Consider the following 19,061-nt stretch of genomic DNA (forward strand, 5'->3'; position numbering starts at 1 on the left):
CTGCCTAGGAGGTTGTGGAGCCCCCACGTGAAGATTCAGGCCTCAGCCCCGCCCCCGCCCAGGCACTATGCACAGGAGGAGATGGTAGCTGTGGCTGAGCCCTGCCTCTCTTCTTGCGAGATGTGCCAGTAATGGCACAGGTCTGAGGAGACACAGGCTACAGCACCCCTCCCCCCAGGGCACATGCCTGTTTACAGTTTTGTTTACCTTCTGAGTTAAAATTTACCTAACAATGAAATGTATAAATTAGGCTTTTGAGGTTCATCCTTCTATCAGTAGTTGGTTCTTTTTTATTGTTGAGTAGTATTCCATTGTTTGAATATACTATCATTTGTTTTATCCATTCTCCTACTGATAAATACTTGGGCTTTGGATATCTTTTTTTGCAAGCAAACTTTTTTTTAAAAAATGCAAATATAGTATACAAGCTTAAATGTGAACACATCTTAAGTATACAGCTCAGTGATTTTTCACAAAGTAAACTCATCTATGTAACCTTCATCCAGTCAAGAAACAGGACATTGCTGTTCCACTTTGGGTTTCTTCCCAGTTACTACGGCACCCCTTTGATGGACTCACCATCCTAAATTCAGCCACCATGGATTGGTTTTTTTGCTTTTGAAATTTTTGGTCCCGTACTTTCCACTCAACATTATGTAAGATTCATCCACTAGTGTTTTCTGTAAACTAGTATATTTTTTATTGCTTTAAAGTATACAACTTGTATGCATGTGCCACCACTTATGGTTATGTATTTATTGTTGACAAGTGTTTGGGTCATTTTCTATTTGGGGGTATAACAAATAGTGATTATGAGAATTTTCTGGATGTCCTTTGGTGCTCAGATGTAGAAGTTTCTGAAGGGTACACACATGGCTTACCCTTGGTAATAGGGTGTGGGTGTGTGTGTATGTGTATGTGTGTGTGTGTACATATACACACACACACACACACATATATAACTTTCATTCAAAAAGCCTATTTCCAAAGTATTTGTAAGAATTTATATTCCCACTGGCCATGTGTAAGTCCCCATTGCTTGTTGCCCTCACCAATGCTTCATATCACTTAACAACTAACTATTCTAGTGGATGTCTAATGGTGTTCCAAGTGTGGTTTTAGTACGTATTTCCATTATTACTAAAGAGGTCAGCCCCTTTTCATAGCTTATGTGGATTTTTTTGTGTGTGTGTGAAGCACCTGTTCAATTATTTTGCATATTTTAATATTGAGGTTCTGCCTTTTTCTCCACTGGTTTTTGTTCTTTATATGCCCTAGATACAAGTCTTTTGTTGGATATAGGTATAGCAAATATATTTTCCCACCGTGTGGCTTAGCTTTTCACCTTCTTAATGGTATCTCTTGATAAAAATAATTCTTAATTTTACTGAAGTCCAACTTAAAACTCTTCTTTTATGTTTCATGCTTTGTCCGGTTTAAGAACTCTTTGCCACTTCAAAGTCATTAAAATATCTCCTACACTATTTTGTAGATGCTTTATTTTGGTGGGGGTTTAGGTTATTTATTTTAATGGAGGTACTGGGAGTTGAACCCAAGACCTTATGCATGCTAAGCACACATTCCACCTGAGCTTTACCCTCCCCCAGATGCTTTGCTTTATGTTTCAAATATATTAGATTTATAATCTATCTAAAGTTACTGTTCATGTATGGTACAGGGTTTAATTCAATGCTGTTCCATTGGTCTATATGTCTAACTTTAGGTAGTTATCACATAGACTTAATATTGTTTTATAAGTCCTTTAACATTGTTCTTTAATATCATCTTGGCTATTGTTGGCCCTTCACGCTTCTCTATGTATTTAGAATCAGCTTGTCAAGTTCTACAAAAAAACAGTAACAACAATTAACTGTTGGGGATTTTGATGTGCACATATAAATCTTTGAATCAGTTGAAGGGGAACTGACATCTTTAAAATGCTGAGCCCTCCAATCCATAAAGTTGTATTACCTCACCTATATTTATTTTTATCACTGCTGTAACAAATTATCACAAATTTTGCAGCTTAAAGCAACACAAACTTATTATTTTATGGTTCTGTAGGTCAAGTCAGGAACAGGTATCATTTGGCTAAAAATCAAGATGTCAGCAGGGCTGTATGCCCTTCTGTAGGTCAAAGGAAGAATATATTTCCTTGTCTTTTCCAGCTTCTAGAGTTCACCCACATTTCTTTTCCCATGGCCCTTCCTCTATCTTCAAAGCTAACAGCTTTACAGCTTTCTAATCCTTCTTCCAAAGTCATATCTTTCTGACCACAGCTGGGAAAGATTTTCAATTTTTAAGGACTCCTATTGTTAGACTAGGCCCATGTAGATAATCCAGGCTAATCTCCCTGTCTCAGAGTCCTTAACCTGATACATCTGCAAAATCCCCTTTGCCATGTAAAATAACATATTCACAGATTTCAGGATTAGAGCATGGATATAGGTAGGGGTCAGTGTGGTGCACTATTCTGTTTATCAAACTGTTTAACATTTGACGCTTTCTGACAAACATACAAGATAGAAGATCCTGATCATGTTTAGAATGCTTCCTCTGCAAAATATTGGGCACTGAGTTTATTTGAAAGGACTGAAAATAATATTACCACAGGAATGGTTTCCTAATTCTACTGACATTTACTTACTTTATACTTAAATACCCAAAATGGTCAGCCAGGAGTGGGATCTTGGCAAATAAAATAAAAGTATAATTCAAGCTTTTATCACTGAATTTACTAGCTAATTCTATTTTAGAAACAGACAGAAAATAAAACAATTTAGAGTAAGTCTGATTACTTATATATTAAGTGAAAATTAAGTTTTAAAAGCATGTCTGAATATGGGATAAAGTAAGCATCATAAAATGTAATGTTAATATTTAGTACCTGCAAATCTCAAACTCCCAATTTATAAACAAGTTCATACTGTATAGCACAAGGAACTATATCCAATACTGTTTTGTAGTAACTTATGGTGAAAAAGAGTATGAAAATTAATATATGTATGTTCATGTATGACTGAAGCATTGTGCTGTACACCAGAAATTGACACATTGTAAACTGACTACATATATATTTGAAAGGGCTGAAAGGACTATATATACCAAGAAAAAAAATTAGATTGATAACCAACAAAAAAATCTGTCAGTAATATAATGCTAGAAACACAGACACAAAAGAAAATCTCAGGCATACATCTGTTTATAGAGTCCTAGAAAAAATAGTGCCTATGCAAGTCCCTGATAAACATGAGAAAATAGGAAAGGCAATATAAAAGTTCAAAATGCTTTGCTATGTAAGAGCTGCAAGGTGACTCAGACACAAACTTAAGTGGTCAAAATGTTTATATAATTAATGATAACAAAGTAATTGAGGACATCATTTTAAATGAGATAAAAATAGCTGCTCAATTTTCGTATTACTAAGCAAGTCATTTCTGTTTATAGTAGGTTTATATTATTTTTATATGTATTTATATTTTATAAAGATATCAACTTAGATCCTGGCTGATAACTGACAGTGGAGCAACTGATTGATTTAAATGGGTATCATAGACTTATCAGATTTCATATGCTTTAAATATACATTAATTATTAGCTGTCAGGAAGAGTCCAATTTTCATTTATTCTAACATAGCTGTGTCACAGGCAGGTTACTCTATTTACAATGGAGAATCATGATAGATATAAAGATATCAAGTCTTATTGATCTTCATAGGGGTGCTTTTATAAGAAAAGGAGAATAAAATAAGAAGAATCTAAAATACTATTTTTTTATAGTGTTCTAACAGTTTTATCTTATTTTTATTTTTTTACTGAGTTATAGTCCGTTTACAATGTTGTGTCAATTTCTGGTGTACAGCACAATTTTTCAGTACTTTACGAATATACGTATATTTGTTTTCATATTTTTTCCCCATGAGCTACTACAAAATTTTGAATATATTTCCCTGTGCTATACAGTATAAACTTGTTTATCTATTCTATATATACCTGTCAGTATTTACAAATCTTGAACTTCCAATCTGTCCCTACTCACACCCTGTAAAATATTATTAAATCAACATATATTTATAAAGAACTATGAAAAATGGGAAACTATAAGTTGTTTCTTTAAATTGGAGCAAAGAGAACTACTTTAACTGGAAAATAGTTAAAATCTGGCAAGTTTTATGATTTCATGTTCACCCCTGACAGCTTTTTTTCCTCCTTTCTCCTTCAATCTTTTTTGGACCTTCTAAAGAATTAAATTAAAAAAAAGAAAAAAAAAGAAAGAAAGAAAGAATAAAAGAAAATTAAGAAACAGATTTGCATGTAAAATAACCTCCTAACTGGAAAGATTGTATACTTTGTGAAAAATTTACAGCTGCCGACTTATGATCTATGTCTCTGTCCACACTGCCTTACTTGTTAGGAAGGGTCTTAAAAAAAAAAAAAAAAAGGTAAAGAAAAATAGCAAATTATAATGGCTTTTACATTTTAAATTCTTTTCTATGTGTCTACAATCTGCTCTATCATGAGTTATTAAGATAAACATTATCAGCTATACTCTACTTTCCTATCATGCACATTGTGACTCTGAGAAGCATGCACGCTCTAACTTACCATCTGCAGGTGGTGTACAGGTTAATGCAGTTCTTTTGACAATATATGGTTTTGTAGTCTAGTTGTCTAACTACTACATAATGGAAAAGATGTAGAACTACTGGTACCACTGCCCTCGGTCTCTGTCATTTACCTTAAACATACCTGGAAAAGTAGATTCAAAAACTCATTGGCAAGAACATTTTTCACACTCCAGATATGATATTCCTCTAGAGTTAAGATGGCCATTCTGAAAGAGAAACAATATTTAAGAATATCTTAAATCTTCATCTTCTTATATTATTTGAATAAAATCTGTTTTATTAAACTTGCAATGGTCATTTGTCTGAAAGAAAACTAATGATTTAACGTAGATGCTATGTGTTCATCTGAAAGTAGGCCAGCAAGAATAAGTTCAAAAGTAACCAAACTCTGAAGTAGTCAGTCACAACGTGGGCAATTTATCACCAAAAATCTTCATCCTCCAGTAAGACCTGGGAAATAACTCACAGTATCTTCTGGTTCAAGGTGAAGTTTACTAACAGAACCCACAAAAGGTTCTGGTTAGAGAAAAAGGACTATTTACTAACTTTGAAAGCATCTTTCCAAACTCTCTGGATTATGCCCTTTGACCCTAACAATTTTCTAAGATCTTCTTTAAAACATCTGGCAATATTATTAGACTTCTTAAGAGATTTAAAAAAACTAAATATATATAATAAATGAGTATCTATATTAACATTTCCTCAAAATAAAATTTAACATTACTTTCACAAGTTGAATAAAGCAGTATTTTTTTTTTTTTGGTGTCAAAGTGTACCAAAAATTACATTTATATACAGTAGACAATATTTCTTGGCAGGCAAAAATATAACCGAATGCTTCTTACTTCATGTTTTGAACAATCACCTTAACAATCCTAGATGAATAATAATGTTCTTAGCTTTTATTACTTAATTATATTTTTATTAACTAATGATTTATTATTTAATGATATTTAATATTTATTGTTAATGATATTCATGTATTCATTCAATATATAATACCATGTATTATAAGAAAAGATTTTAAAGCACTATGATGGTAATTATTGGCTTTCATGATGCAACTTCCATAAAAGTATATTAATACCAATGTAATGGTACAAAATAATGGGTAATATTGTCACAGTCTAGTCACCAGTGAATATGGGTAATAGGTTTGGTTGAAAGGTCCAAATTCTATTCTAAATTTTTACCATTTCATTATTATGGTTACACGGAGATGGAGCAGCTAAATGATCTTTTTTTTTTAATGTTCAAAAGTACAGCCATAAGAAGAAACACGGTCTTACATAAAAATAGACAGCGATGATAACCTCCATACTTATCAAACACCCAGAAAAAAGGCAATGGAAATTGTATCTCTACATAAGGTATTTCCTAACAGAAACTTTCCTATGTTTCTGTTTTCATATATACCAAATAGAAATGGCTACCTTAGTTTTGGGCAGAAAAGTAAATGAAGACGGTTATCTGAGTTGCCAAACAAAGATCAAGCCCTGAAAAATTCATTTCTATTATTTATTTCTGTTGAGTGTCAGTTAATAAGACTATGATGATTTCTTCTGGATTTGTGATTGAAAAAAAAAAGTTACTTATTTTTCTAAGCCTGTATAAGACCACTATGGTCTACATCCTACCATCTGCTACTTGGTACATGTCAACATTTGAATAGAAAGGGTCAAATTAACTCATATGTGTCTCACATATATGGATTATCTTCAGTTTCACAGGGATACATAGACATTAAGGCAAACCTATTATAATATCTTTAATAAATGTTGTGAAACTAAAAAAAATTCAAGGCTTTATTCTTTGTAAAGTACATGCTTGTTTCTGCTATTATACACTTATTCTGGCTGCTATTAAAAAACTTAGAACAGACCCTCACCAATATTATTGAAAAAAAAAATTTTAAAACTATATACACCACCCAGATTGAGATAAAAAATAATTTCCATCAGCCCAGATATCCTATGGTCCTTCCCAGTTAAATGACCCATCTCCAAAATCACTATTGTAACAATTATTAACATGAGTTGTCTCTGTTCTAGAACTTCATATAAATTGAATTGTACAATGTGTTCTTTTATTCTGTGGCTTCTTTTGCTCAACATAAGCTTTGTCTTACCATAATGTATTAAAATGGGAGAAGTAAAGATTATAAACTACAGATGTCAAGGGCTGTCTCTACTTAATTTTTATAAAATGCCTAGCTTTTAAAATATGTTTTTATATAAATAACACTTAATGGAGTTGTTTAAAGGTGGAATGGGTTTTCCTTAGGGACAACTTGGAGGTATTGTAACCACAGGTCCAAATAAGCATTTAGCAGGGATGATGTAGAAGAGATTCAAGTATGTATACGTAAGGTATGTATACCAATTCAGAATATAATGTATTTTTAGAAAAGAATAAATTAGTCTCTGCTAGACTCACCTTTGTGGTGTCATGTGCATTCTATGTGTCTTCTACAATGTTGGATACATCCACATGTAATTCCTTTAAAACCAGAAACCCAAATCAGTAGTTAGGATAGAGAAGGTATCATTTTTATTAGCCAGTAGCTGAAGTATAAAGTATTTTCAGTCAACTTTTTTTTTCTTTTTAATTACAGAAATAGATTGCTTGTTTGCCTTAAAAATTTATGACAATTTTCCAGTGGTTTCATTTTTTTAATATAATACATTCAGCTTATTAAATTTTCTAAGGCAAATTCTCTTCCCAATTTTGCATCTTTGGCTATGAATATTTTGAGTAGCATAATATAGAACCTAGAAGTAGTAAGAAATCTTTTTCTCAACCTGTTTTAAAAAATTCTTCACTCTATGTTCCTGTTGGAAGTTTACATTCAAGAAGATGTATACAATCAGACTTTACCAGGGTATCATCGGTGCAGTTGTCCTTCCAGACCTCTAAATGTGCAACCACGTGTCTCTCATGTCAACCCTAGAGAGAACTCCATCACCGTCAACATCAAATACCTTGAAGCAAACTAAAGAAAAGAAACTCTTATGGAGGGAAATTACTTTCATATTCTGAAGTATAATACATTTTATTACAAGCTGCCCTAGTAAAATTACTTAGTTCCTCAAACAATTACATTCTGGATTAAGTTCTTATTTGGAGGAGATTGTGTCATTAAAGTCCTTTGAACTTGTAGGAATTCCTGTACACTTCACAAGTCTCTCTCCTTATATCATTAGCCAGCTTAGAGAACTCTATCCTTCACCTAAATCTAAAGTTAAATTTCTTGCAAACTGAAAAAGAAGGGCCAAGTTACTATACAATATCTCAAAGATTTTGAGAAGGTAATTCAAGCTTTTAAATTAATTTCTAATATTTAAAACTGATCACTTCAGAGTTGATTCTTACAATGTTGAAAATATTCCATCTACATTAAGAATTAACAAAAAGCTGCTACAGTCAGCCCCCTGTATCCATTGGTTCTGCATTCACAGGTATAAACAATAGGTCAAAAATTATATTAATATATATATATAAATTTTCCCAGAAAGTTCTCAAAATCAAAACTTGAATTTGCTATTCACTGACAACTATTTACATATCATTTACATTGTATTTACAAATAATTACATTGTATTAGGTATTACAAGTAACCTAGAGATGATTGAAAGTATACAGGAGGATGTGCATAGGTTATATGCAAATACTATGCCATTTTACATAAGGACTTGAGCATCCATGGATTTGGTATCTGAGGGAGTCTCAGAACCAATCCTCAGCAGATAATGAGAGATGACTGTATAAAGATTTTGCCTCTCCAGTGTAATTAATGTGCACCCAATATTTTTGCCTAAGAACAATCTCAAATCTTCAATGAAGTTTATATACAACAAGCTAAAAATCCGAAATATCAGCACTTTGCTAATTAACATCAATATCAGCAAAATTGCTAGTTAGTCTAGTTGGTTAACTTCCACTAGTCCACTGGCAAAAAATAAATTAAAAAAAAATTTAAGACAATAATTAACCTCAATTGAGAAACAAAGACTTCAGCCTCTTTAATACCAGAACTTTAATGTGAACAAATAATCTATCACAAAGCCAGGTTAGAGTAATGGTATACTATCAGGGAAGATAAAAGAAATCTAAATTTTTAAGATTAAATAATTATCTACTTCACACACCCGTGTGTGTAATAATTATGTATTAATTATGCTATTAAATTAACTGAGTACATCACAGTACAACATTACTAAAGAATATTGAACTATTAAGTATCATACCCAAAATACGCAGTATTTGTGAAGCTGTATTTTAGAAATATGCAGAGATAATGACCCTAGTGAATATATAAGAATTAGGTTCCAATTAAATGTAAACTGCTGCATTTTCCTAACCAAATATGGTTAAGATTTATTAATGTAATATGCTTATAAATTACGCTATAATATTTTAGCTAGGTTTAAAAGATAAATTTAGTATTTAATAAAATTGTTTTATCATAAATTTAATTTTGCTAATATCAATATACACAGTGCTAGAAAATAAGTTGGAATTCAAGTTAAGCAAGACAAATTTTCTATATAGACTACCAGAAAATATTTTCTATATGCTTAACATTTTCAAACACATCATGAATGATGTAGTTCATTTATCATGAATTGTACATTCATCTGGAAAATCAACCATTATTAATAACAAAGATCTTAAATTACTCCACAGTAAAAAAGAATAGATGATTGAACCTTTACACTGACCTCAGTAAAACCTCAGCAAGAGATTGTTATTTGCCAAAGGGATGAAAATTCAAGCCTTAATCAGATGATTTTTTACATGAATGGATGCTAATTTTTTTCTCTGTATAGCTTCCAAATTTTGTGATGTTTAACACACTTACATTTCTGTCTTTCAGCCAGAGGTCCTCTGCAACAAGCTGATAACCCACAGGATATCTCCTTAAAATCTATGTGGCTGTCATGATTTTCACCAAAAGCATTAAATAAACCTGTAAAATAGGAACACAGAATAAATCACAGCCAACAAACTTCCTGTTAATAATGACATGCTTATGAAAGGAGGCATGACTCGCATAAACTGACTTAGTTTTTGAAAGTTATCAGTAGTTTCCACTGTCTTAGGAAGTTTTTTTTTTCCCCCTGGAATAATTATAACCAAAATTTAACTTCCTAGAAGAAAATACTATCATTTAGTGTTTGGTTTTGTCTGCCTACCTGTCTCTATCTTATATTAATTCCAAAAGTCAAAAGTGATTGTAGAATGTAAAAAATTAAAATATATTTTAAAAATTTAACTGGAAAAAAGTCAGAGACCACAATTATCCTAATTTGGAAAGACTAAGAAGAAAAAAGAAAAAAGAAGAAGAAAAGTTGAACTCTATCAAAGATATACTGTGTTGTTATTAACAAGCTTCATACAACTCCTTCATGAAGCAAAGAAAATTAACACACTATATTATAAGAGAAAGAAATTCTGTACTGCAGTCTTCATTGTACCACTTAATCTGTATAAATAAATATATTAAATTTCAGAAATAAAGGGCAATTTATAATCTAATCTTGTGGTTTTTAAACTTTTCATAAAAAATAAATGGAATCATTTTGTTTTCAAATGAAATGATTTCTCAATCTCTAATTCTAAAAAGGTAAAAACATAACTGCACTGCTGAAGTGGCAGCCCTGTCTGTTCTAGCTCCCCTAACAAATATTACTAAAACACACTAGAAACCTGAAGAATACAGACTGTCTATTTCAAGAATCTAATTCTGTGCCCTCAAAGAGCAGAAAATTGAAGCTAAGAAATAGTTAAATGACTTGCTAAAAGTAAGAAATTTTTTTAAAAAGGTCTGAATCAGAAGCAGAACCCAAGCTTTCAGATTTCAAATACAGTTTTTGTGATTATCAGCCACAACTACTCCTTGTAAACCTCATTTTATATATATATATATATATATATATATATATATATATATATATATAGTAGTGAAAAGTTTAGAGCTAAGTGGGGACCTTAGAGATGGTCTAGTCCAGTGGTTTCTTAATTTTTTAAGGGTGGGGGAAGGATACAGCAGTGGAACCTTCTTCTATATAAAAGAAATACAATAGACACTACTCAGCTGAGGAAGAGGTGAGGTCACGTGTGGAAGCTAGAGCTTTGCCTATTCAGTGTCCACCACCCTGACCTTGCACCAGATGCTGAGGCACCGCACTGGAGCACAGTTTCATAATGATTGTCTTGGTCAAACTGATTTTATATATGAGAATATTCAGGTGCAGAAAGGTAAACTGACTTACACAAGGCTCCAAAGGTGGAACAAGGCTCACGTGTTTACCAAAGAACATTTGTAGAAAATAGAAGGATTCCCACCTTCACTCAGAGATGGACAAATTGGTGGTGAAGCCAATGGGCCAAATGTCTCTAAGTCAAATCATCCAGTTCGGGATTGAGCCCTCAGCAACCAACAGCATTTCTCCAGATGAATGATGTCTGATTCCTCCACTGACAATCAAATCAAAAAAGATTATAAAATCTCACTCTTCTCTTCTGGACAATTAATTAGTTCATCCTGATAATGTAACTTCTAAAGATACATTTTAATTTCCCAGTTAAACTGTTAAAAAACTACCTAAAACAAAAACTCTGAAAGACAAATATATTGTATCTAATACAAGTGGCATGCAAATTAAATTCAAATTAACATAAAAGAGGCTTTAAAATTGGAAAAAAATTTGCAATTTCCCATTAAGCAGGCTGTTTAATTCCAACATGTAAAATAATAAACTAAGATATTTATTTTTTGCTTCCCACACTTTTATCTGTATTCACTTTGGTGATTTTAATCTCTATCTTGGATTTGAAAATTCTTGATCATAGTCTCTCCTGGCTACACAGGTAACACACTAATAGCAGAATCTCTGTTTGATTTATCCTGTCATTATGGTAACCACTTACACATTTAATACTTATTAAATAAATGTACAAAGGGGATAGACCTAAGCTTCTCCTTCTTGGTCCTAAAATTCTTACTACCCCTCCTATAAAGGCAGGAGCCTCCTCTGTAGGACAGAGTGTAAATGTATCTCCTGAGGATTCCCCAACAAGGGCTGTCTTTACAGCGTGCTTTTAGATAAGATGTTTTTATGGGACATTTCAATAAAAGGATCAAGGACCTAAGCTTCCCAGTATGGTGGGAGTTGTGATGGGCATGGGAGGATGCTCACTTGGGATGAGATGTTAAAGACACTAACAGTGAAAAGGACAGGGCAAGATGAAGGGCAATTGGGAAACAGGACCACAGAGATGTGACATCTACTTCCCACTGTCATCTAAGTGATACCTACTTGAAAGAAACATTTCTACAGTTAAATTCTATAATGGGGGGTTATTTAAATGAAGCACACATATTCTCAAAGAGTAGATCACATAACCTTTAGAGATTCAGAGTGCATTAGCATTTTCAGAGTACTTTTTACATCAATAACTAGTATTTATAAATTCCTGTGCGCTAAATAAGTATGTGGAATTATTTCCATTTTGCTTTTAGACTTACTACAGCTTAACCTATTCACTGCACTGATACAGAGTAATTTTTCTAATGAATAAAAATGATAATGTACAAACTTGTTAAAGATTCTTTAATTTCTCCATCACCAGATTTATGAACATTTAGGCCTATGTGTCAGGCCCCGTTTCTTACCAGCTTTTTCACCAACACCTTACATTTAGGTTATATTGCATTACCCAGAGGTCAGGAAATGTTCTTTCACAAATCCATGTCTTTATTAGCTCTTGTGTCCTCTGAGGAGAAACCTTCTCCCCACTTTCACATCCTTCCATTTTACAGCCTAACCACTAATCCTTCTGTAAACACCTTCTAATGCTTTCCAACCTCACCAGCTACCCCAGGGTCTTAGCTTCTCTCTTCCGCAATTGTCCTCCACTGTATATAGTATCCAATATTCAAGTGAAGTATGAGTCCTCATTTACAGGTCTGTGGCCTCTCTAGATTACAAAGTATTTGGATTCAGTAACCTAGTCCTTTTATCACTGTTGCTGCTAGAATTCATTTCATAGGACCTGATACATAGTAACCACACAATAAATACTTGCTGAATGAATGAATGAATGAATAGCCAAGGCAATCTTCACAGCCAAGGCTTCCCCATCCCAGCTCAGTATTCTTTCTGTTACATCAAAGAGACTCTGCCCCATGAAACAACAGACCATGCACATTTTAACAAATGTATACAATTATTAGGAACTATTATTAGAACAGAGACTAGCACTACTGTTCTCATAGTTATGTCACATAAGAAGTGTATTAAAGCTCGTTCTGATTTGTTATTTATACAAATCAGCTATGTCTGTCACCAGTTTAAATATTAGTAATTTAGAAAACAAAAGTTATTGACTTATCTACTCATCAGAAAACATTATGACAGATCTATTTACATACCTCTTTTGTCAGTTTATATACCAACTGGAAAAGAAGAGGTGTACAGTCAACTCTGAGGGTATAATTGCCTGCAAAATAAATAAGAGAGTATTTTAATACCTCCAAGTGGACTTCAAACCTGTATTTAATTCTAACTTTATTTTCTAATTATAAACAAGATATAACAGATTTCAAATTGAAGGCATCATTCCTGAAGAATTAAAAATAGGGTGGAACCTACAGATTATCATATTCAGTGAAGTATGTCAGACAGAGAAAGGCAAATATCAAATTATATCACTTATATGTGGAATGTAAACAAACAAAAAAATGATACAAATGAACTTATTTACAAACCAGAAATAGATTCACGACATAGAAAAGAAACTATGGTTACCCAAGGAGAAAGGGGGAAGGGAAGAGAGATGTTAGGAGTTCAGGATTAACAGATATACACTATTATATACGAAACAGATAAACAACAAGGACCTACTGTATAGCACAGGGAATTATATTCAGTATCTTATTATAACCTATAATGGAAAAGAATCTAAAAATGTATATGTATATATATATGTATATGTATATGTACATAACTGTGTAACTTTGCTGTACACCTGAAACTAATATTATAAATCAAATGTACTTCAGTAAAAACAAATAAATAAGATTTTAGAATAGATAGATAGGTAGGTAGATAAATAGACAGACAAACAGTCTGGCTAAAACTAAAACACAAGGTGGAAATAACTCTTCAGGAGCCAGAGAGGCTGCAGCACACACTCGGGATAGGAGACTACAGAGGCGGACTCTGCTGCTAAGGCCGCAGCTCCTGCAGTAACAGTAAGGGCCATTGCTCATTACGGCAGCAGTACCTAGGGGTCTTTGGGAAAGGAAGTGGTAAGGCCATAATGTTCATGTTTTTATTCATTCATTCAATTCAATATCAAGACTTTAGACTAGAGCATGTCAGTAACTAACATGTGTCCTGTGACACTTACCTAGAAAAAACATAATATGATGAAAGCCTACAGATGCACATGCCACATGTCAGGGTCAAAAGGAAGTCTGTAGTGGGTGCTTATTTCAGAGTTGGTCCAATACATACAGGAACTATTTCTGTATGAAATATTTTACCCCAACTTTTAAAAATAGCTCCACAGGAAGAATGTCAAAAGTACTAAAGTTTTAAGTAGTAATCCAAGATAGGCAAATGGTAAATATTCTAAAGAAATTAGGATCAATAGCTTAGTTATGAATCATATTGATTCATTTGAATCATAATAATGTTCTCTCTGGTAAAATGGAGAAATGGAGTTATTATTGAGGCATCTCATAGAAAGAGGATAATCCTAGTTTATGAGTTGGAGTTGATAGACTTAAATACTGGTATACTATTTAATGACAATCTGAAATAAAATTTACCTTCTGTGTATGAGTCTGCATTGATATATGCAACCTCTCTCTCCTGGAGTGTTTTCACATTCTCCTGTAGTTGAAGCAAAGCAGTCACTTAACTCACAGCATTTACAATTGTGGAAATACAAGCAAAACAAACAAATTAATTCAGTAAAAGAGTGGTTTGCAGATACCATTATAAATCAAACGCCTATGCCTTTGACCATAATTTTAAGAAAATGCTATTAACTGCTTCATAATATTAATGCAATTAAAACAAGAAAGAAAAATATTAGTGATGCTGTAGCCACTTTTCATAGCAACAGCACGGAGACCCAGAGGAAAACTGCCCCTGATCCCCTGCACCATAATATGAAGGGGGAAGGCTCGGAGATGCTCAGCCTCACCCTGGATCTACTGGAAGAGAACTGCTCAAAGTAAGGCCTGGAAATCTGTACTTTTAAAAGGTGTCCCTGGCAATCCTTACAGACATTAAAGTATGAGATCCCTTGACATTGGGGATCCAAGTAACTTTACCATATTAAAAGTGAGGAAGTTGGAAATTTGATTTATCAAGAATTTTTTGAAAGAGAAGGTATTGATGAAAAAGAAAAAGAAAGGAGGGGAGGATAGAGAAAAAACTAGAGGGAGAGAAGAGTGGCTATTAGGACAAAGACAAGACATTTCTCTCTCACACATACATGCACACACGCACACACATTCTAGAAAAATACAGCAGAAGAAGACTAATGCCATCACACACATGGGAATATGCAGAGAGAACTCTTTTCTTCTCTCTGTTTCTCTCTCTCTCTCTTTCTCTAGCTTGCTACCTTATAAGAGCAGTTACAGTAAAAACATTTAAAGCTGTGAGTGGTCATCCCACAAATGAGAATTCTCACCTCTGCACTTGGCCACACGGGATAGATGACAGCTGATTCTGCTGCAGAGTTTCCATTATGACAGAGCTACAGTAGAAATAAAAAAGATTCCTTAACTATATGTAAAGGTAAATGTGCTGCTGAATATGATCAAGAAGCTAGTAGAAAATGGGAAACAATATTCAAATTGTCTTTTAACTCACATGAATTTAAATTAATGCAAGGCATATTATCTTGTATCTTGGATTTATTTTATCTGTATTCTAAGCTGCTTAAATTATAGAAAGACACATGTATTTCTATATACATGTATTCACAAGAAATTACATATTTCTAAAAGTAAATGACCTTAATGAATAAGATCTGATTCATCTAAATAAGTGTATTATGAAATGCATGTTCATAACACCAACATAATAATAAGACTTTGCAATATAAATGGAATCAAATGTGATACAAGTAACTGTGATTTTATTCCCATACTTATTTGATTCATATTATTATTTTAAAGTATGCAGAAATGAGTCAGAAGGAAAGCATTTTAAAAACCAGACACAATGATAAGAAAGATATGACATTCTTCAAATCAATTCTATAAAATTTGGACTCATAAATGATGAACAAAACAGAGGGTAGTCACAGGAAAGTGCTTTTTGGTGCACCTGCCTTTAAAAAAAACACACAAGCCTACCATGAACATGTAAGAACTTAGAGTTACTGGACAGAGAGCCTAAGGGAAGAGGACGAAAGAAGGGGGCCTATGAAAGACACTTTAAAATAAAGCATTAAGAGCCAGTGACAAATGAAAATTAATCATAATTGAATTAAAAATAAATCCTTGAAATTTTAGAGTAATTCAATTTACAAAATCATTGTATTATACTTCCCAATCAGGCACTTTTGTAAATGGTAAAATATACCTATGGTTACAATTTAGTACGGAATCCATAAAGGAGAGACTATAATCAGAGTATAGTCATCTTAAAAGAGCATGTTGTTTTCCTAGATAGAAGAAATCCAAGGAAACTGTAAAAACTTGAAAATTAATGCCAAGGATCTATATCAGATTTTCAATAAGCTAATTCACTTGTCAGAAGCAGCTTCCTAGGTTTGACTATTTTCTGAGCTTACAGATTTTACTTACTTATCACAAAACAAATACAAATAGAAACTAAAATATTTTAAAAATAATGAAAAACTTGGTTTGTACTTAGTAATTAAGAGGTTGTTCTGTTTTACCAAACTGATGTAAAAGCAAAAGCAAACTCTATTTCTTAAATTTTCTTGAGTATTTATCCAAATTAAAACAATATCAGGTAATGGAACACATCTGTGATTACCCTGAGATACATGTTGACCAAGAAGATACGTTTTCTATCTTAGTTACCTCAGCCCATTTGTGGAACCCAGAAGTCCAAATTTTTCTGCATCCCAGCTGGCAAAAATGGTAGTTCTTCTCGGTCTCCAGCCTGTAATCATTGTTAACATACATGGTTAGGTACATCTGCCTAAAAACAAAGGAAAATTCACTCAAGTCACTTTCTGTCATCACTTGCCAAGGAAATATTATTTACCTCTACTAATCAGTTTTCCAAAATTCTGGACAACTTCTTATAAATCAGCAGTTCCACTGGTTAGGTCAGTACCTCCAAATACCCAGAAGTCCTGATGATCTCCCAGAATAACACACCTGTTTGGAAAGGAAGGCATTCAAAAGAATGACAACTTAGTATGTATTATAAAGAGCAGTAATTTATGTTTTTAAATTAAACTTCCTCCTGCTTGAGTTTCCTCCATAGAAAACCATCAAGGTAGTGTCTCCTTTTAGAATTTACCTTTTTTTCCCCACATTTAATTATATCACATCAACCAGGAAAAAAATATTAAGAGTTGATTAAAATTTATCTTCTCTTACTCCTGTAATCTTTGTAAAAACAAAATGTTTTAAGACATTTTAAAAAATCCACCAACTCACCAAGTTTCACAGATCCTCAGGTAGTTCTGATTACATCGTAAATGCTTGTGATTTTCTTGATGTTATGAACATGCAATTTAACCTTCCTAGAATTTCACAAAGGGAACAAATTACTTCACATAGAGCATTATGTCTAACAGTTTCCTTCCAATGTTTTATTCTAAGTCTCAGAAGTACAGAAAACTGTTTAATAGGATGATAAATTCCCATATGCCCACCATCTAAATTCAATCATTGTTAATACTGTTGAACTATTTGCAAGCGAGTTGCGCAAATCATGACAGTCCTCACCTATGTATTTAAGAATGCACCTTACGGTGAGATTAAAAAAAAAAAATCAGTATTTTATATTTTTCCTCCCTCATAGCTCTATTGTTGGTATTTATTTAAACTCCAAAATCATTATTCAACGTGAAAAAGAATCTTGTTCTTAGCAATTTAAAAAAAAAAAAATTGTGTATCTGTCCATTTAGAGCTCAAATCAATTAAAGGATATAAGCCCCAGATGCTTTTTTTGATATTTTGACCAGGGAAAATTTCTGTTTCTGACTTTTCTCTTAAACTGTTACTGAAGCTACATACTCTGTTTTCCTTGTGTCTGTATGTGTCTGTTTATAAATCACATTTTTCATTGTGTACCTCTAGAGGGTATTAATACATGAGATAATAAAGTCTATGTTAAAGGAACTCAGTTCTAATTGAGTTAAATAAACACTTTTTAAAAAATTCTTATAAAATAAAACTGAACTTCTAATATCTTAAGAGTTTTGAAATTTTAAAACAAGCTTCTTACAGAACTTATACAATACTTGCAGAATCCAAATTCACATTGCTAAGGCAAATCATTAACCAACAAGGCTCATTTAACCATTTTAGTTTAATAAAAACAGCTATCTCCTCTCTGATTCATCAGTGTGAAGTTTCCCTTTCCCTCTACATTTCAAGCCAGTCAAACTAAAGTTCTGATCATGCCATGCTGTTCCCCAACCCTGCACAAGCTGTCCTCTGCAGCTGGCGTTTACTGCCTGTCTTGATTCTGTGGAAATCTTAGTTTGTGTAAAATTAAGCTCAATGAGCACACGGTCCGTGGTCATGCCTCCTTAACACCAGTGCTGTCCGGGGTTAGTAACAGTAACGACTATGCTGGTAAGCGCACGGGGCCATGTAGCAGTTAAGCGTTCACCACTGTGACCATCTAACCCACCCCCACAGAAGTGACCAGTGAACTTCGCTCCTTCCCCTCTTCTCTCCTACTCCTTCCCTTAAGTTAACCTAGGGTTTTGCATGCATAGCGTTTTGACAGTTATCTGAAACACTGTTTTAAACCCTCAGTTGAAAAGGGAAGACAAAATGTTACACCTGGCCCGGAGAAGGAGAGGGGTGGGGAGTGGCCCAGAGGAAGCCGAATGGGACGTGCGGCCTCAGATCACAACACAGCCCCGTTCCTTCCCGAGTTTCGCAGCCGGGAAAGCAGAGGCCTGGGGCCCGGACCGCCTCGGGCCCTTCGGGGGAGGCCGAGGGAGGGACGGAGACCCGCGCAGGGCTGGGGAGGGGCCCGCAGGGACTCACCGTCTGTGCAGCGGCTCCTGACCCACGGTGGACGGGCGGCGGTGGCGGTTGAGGCTGCGGTGCCGGCTGAGGGGGCTGAGGCGGCGGCAGCTGCTGTGCTGGCAGAGGGGGCTGAGGCGGCGGCGGTACCGGCTGAGGCGGCGGCGGCGGCGGTACCGGCTGAGGCGGCGGCGGCGGCGGCGGCGGCGGTTGAG

General features: G+C 34.0%; 2 long non-coding RNA genes across 6 annotated transcripts in view; one reads left to right on the forward strand and one right to left on the reverse strand.

Moving 5' to 3' along the window:
* The window catches only part of LOC135321540 (uncharacterized), a 539,910-nt gene that overhangs the window by 462,407 nt on the left and 58,442 nt on the right, over positions 1–19,061 (forward strand). The window lies entirely within an intron of this gene.
* Positions 3,497–18,954, reverse strand: LOC135321538 (uncharacterized). Of its 5 annotated transcripts, none has more exons than XR_010381387.1 (11): positions 18,868–18,954; positions 17,299–17,384; positions 16,898–17,013; positions 16,711–16,792; positions 15,345–15,410; positions 14,470–14,533; positions 13,066–13,133; positions 10,977–11,108; positions 9,490–9,597; positions 7,065–7,620; positions 3,497–4,834 (listed from the first exon to the last, which is right to left on the reverse strand). It is a non-coding gene; the product is annotated as an uncharacterized LOC135321538 (long non-coding RNA). The 5 variants fall into 5 exon arrangements; XR_010381390.1 differs by lacking the exon at positions 18,868–18,954 and having other exon boundaries at positions 7,065–7,127; positions 7,506–7,620; positions 17,299–17,601; XR_010381388.1 differs by lacking the exon at positions 18,868–18,954 and having other exon boundaries at positions 10,904–11,108; positions 17,299–17,622.

This window comes from Camelus dromedarius, chromosome 6 (assembly GCF_036321535.1).
Source record: "Camelus dromedarius isolate mCamDro1 chromosome 6, mCamDro1.pat, whole genome shotgun sequence".
NCBI lineage: Eukaryota > Metazoa > Chordata > Mammalia > Artiodactyla > Camelidae > Camelus > Camelus dromedarius.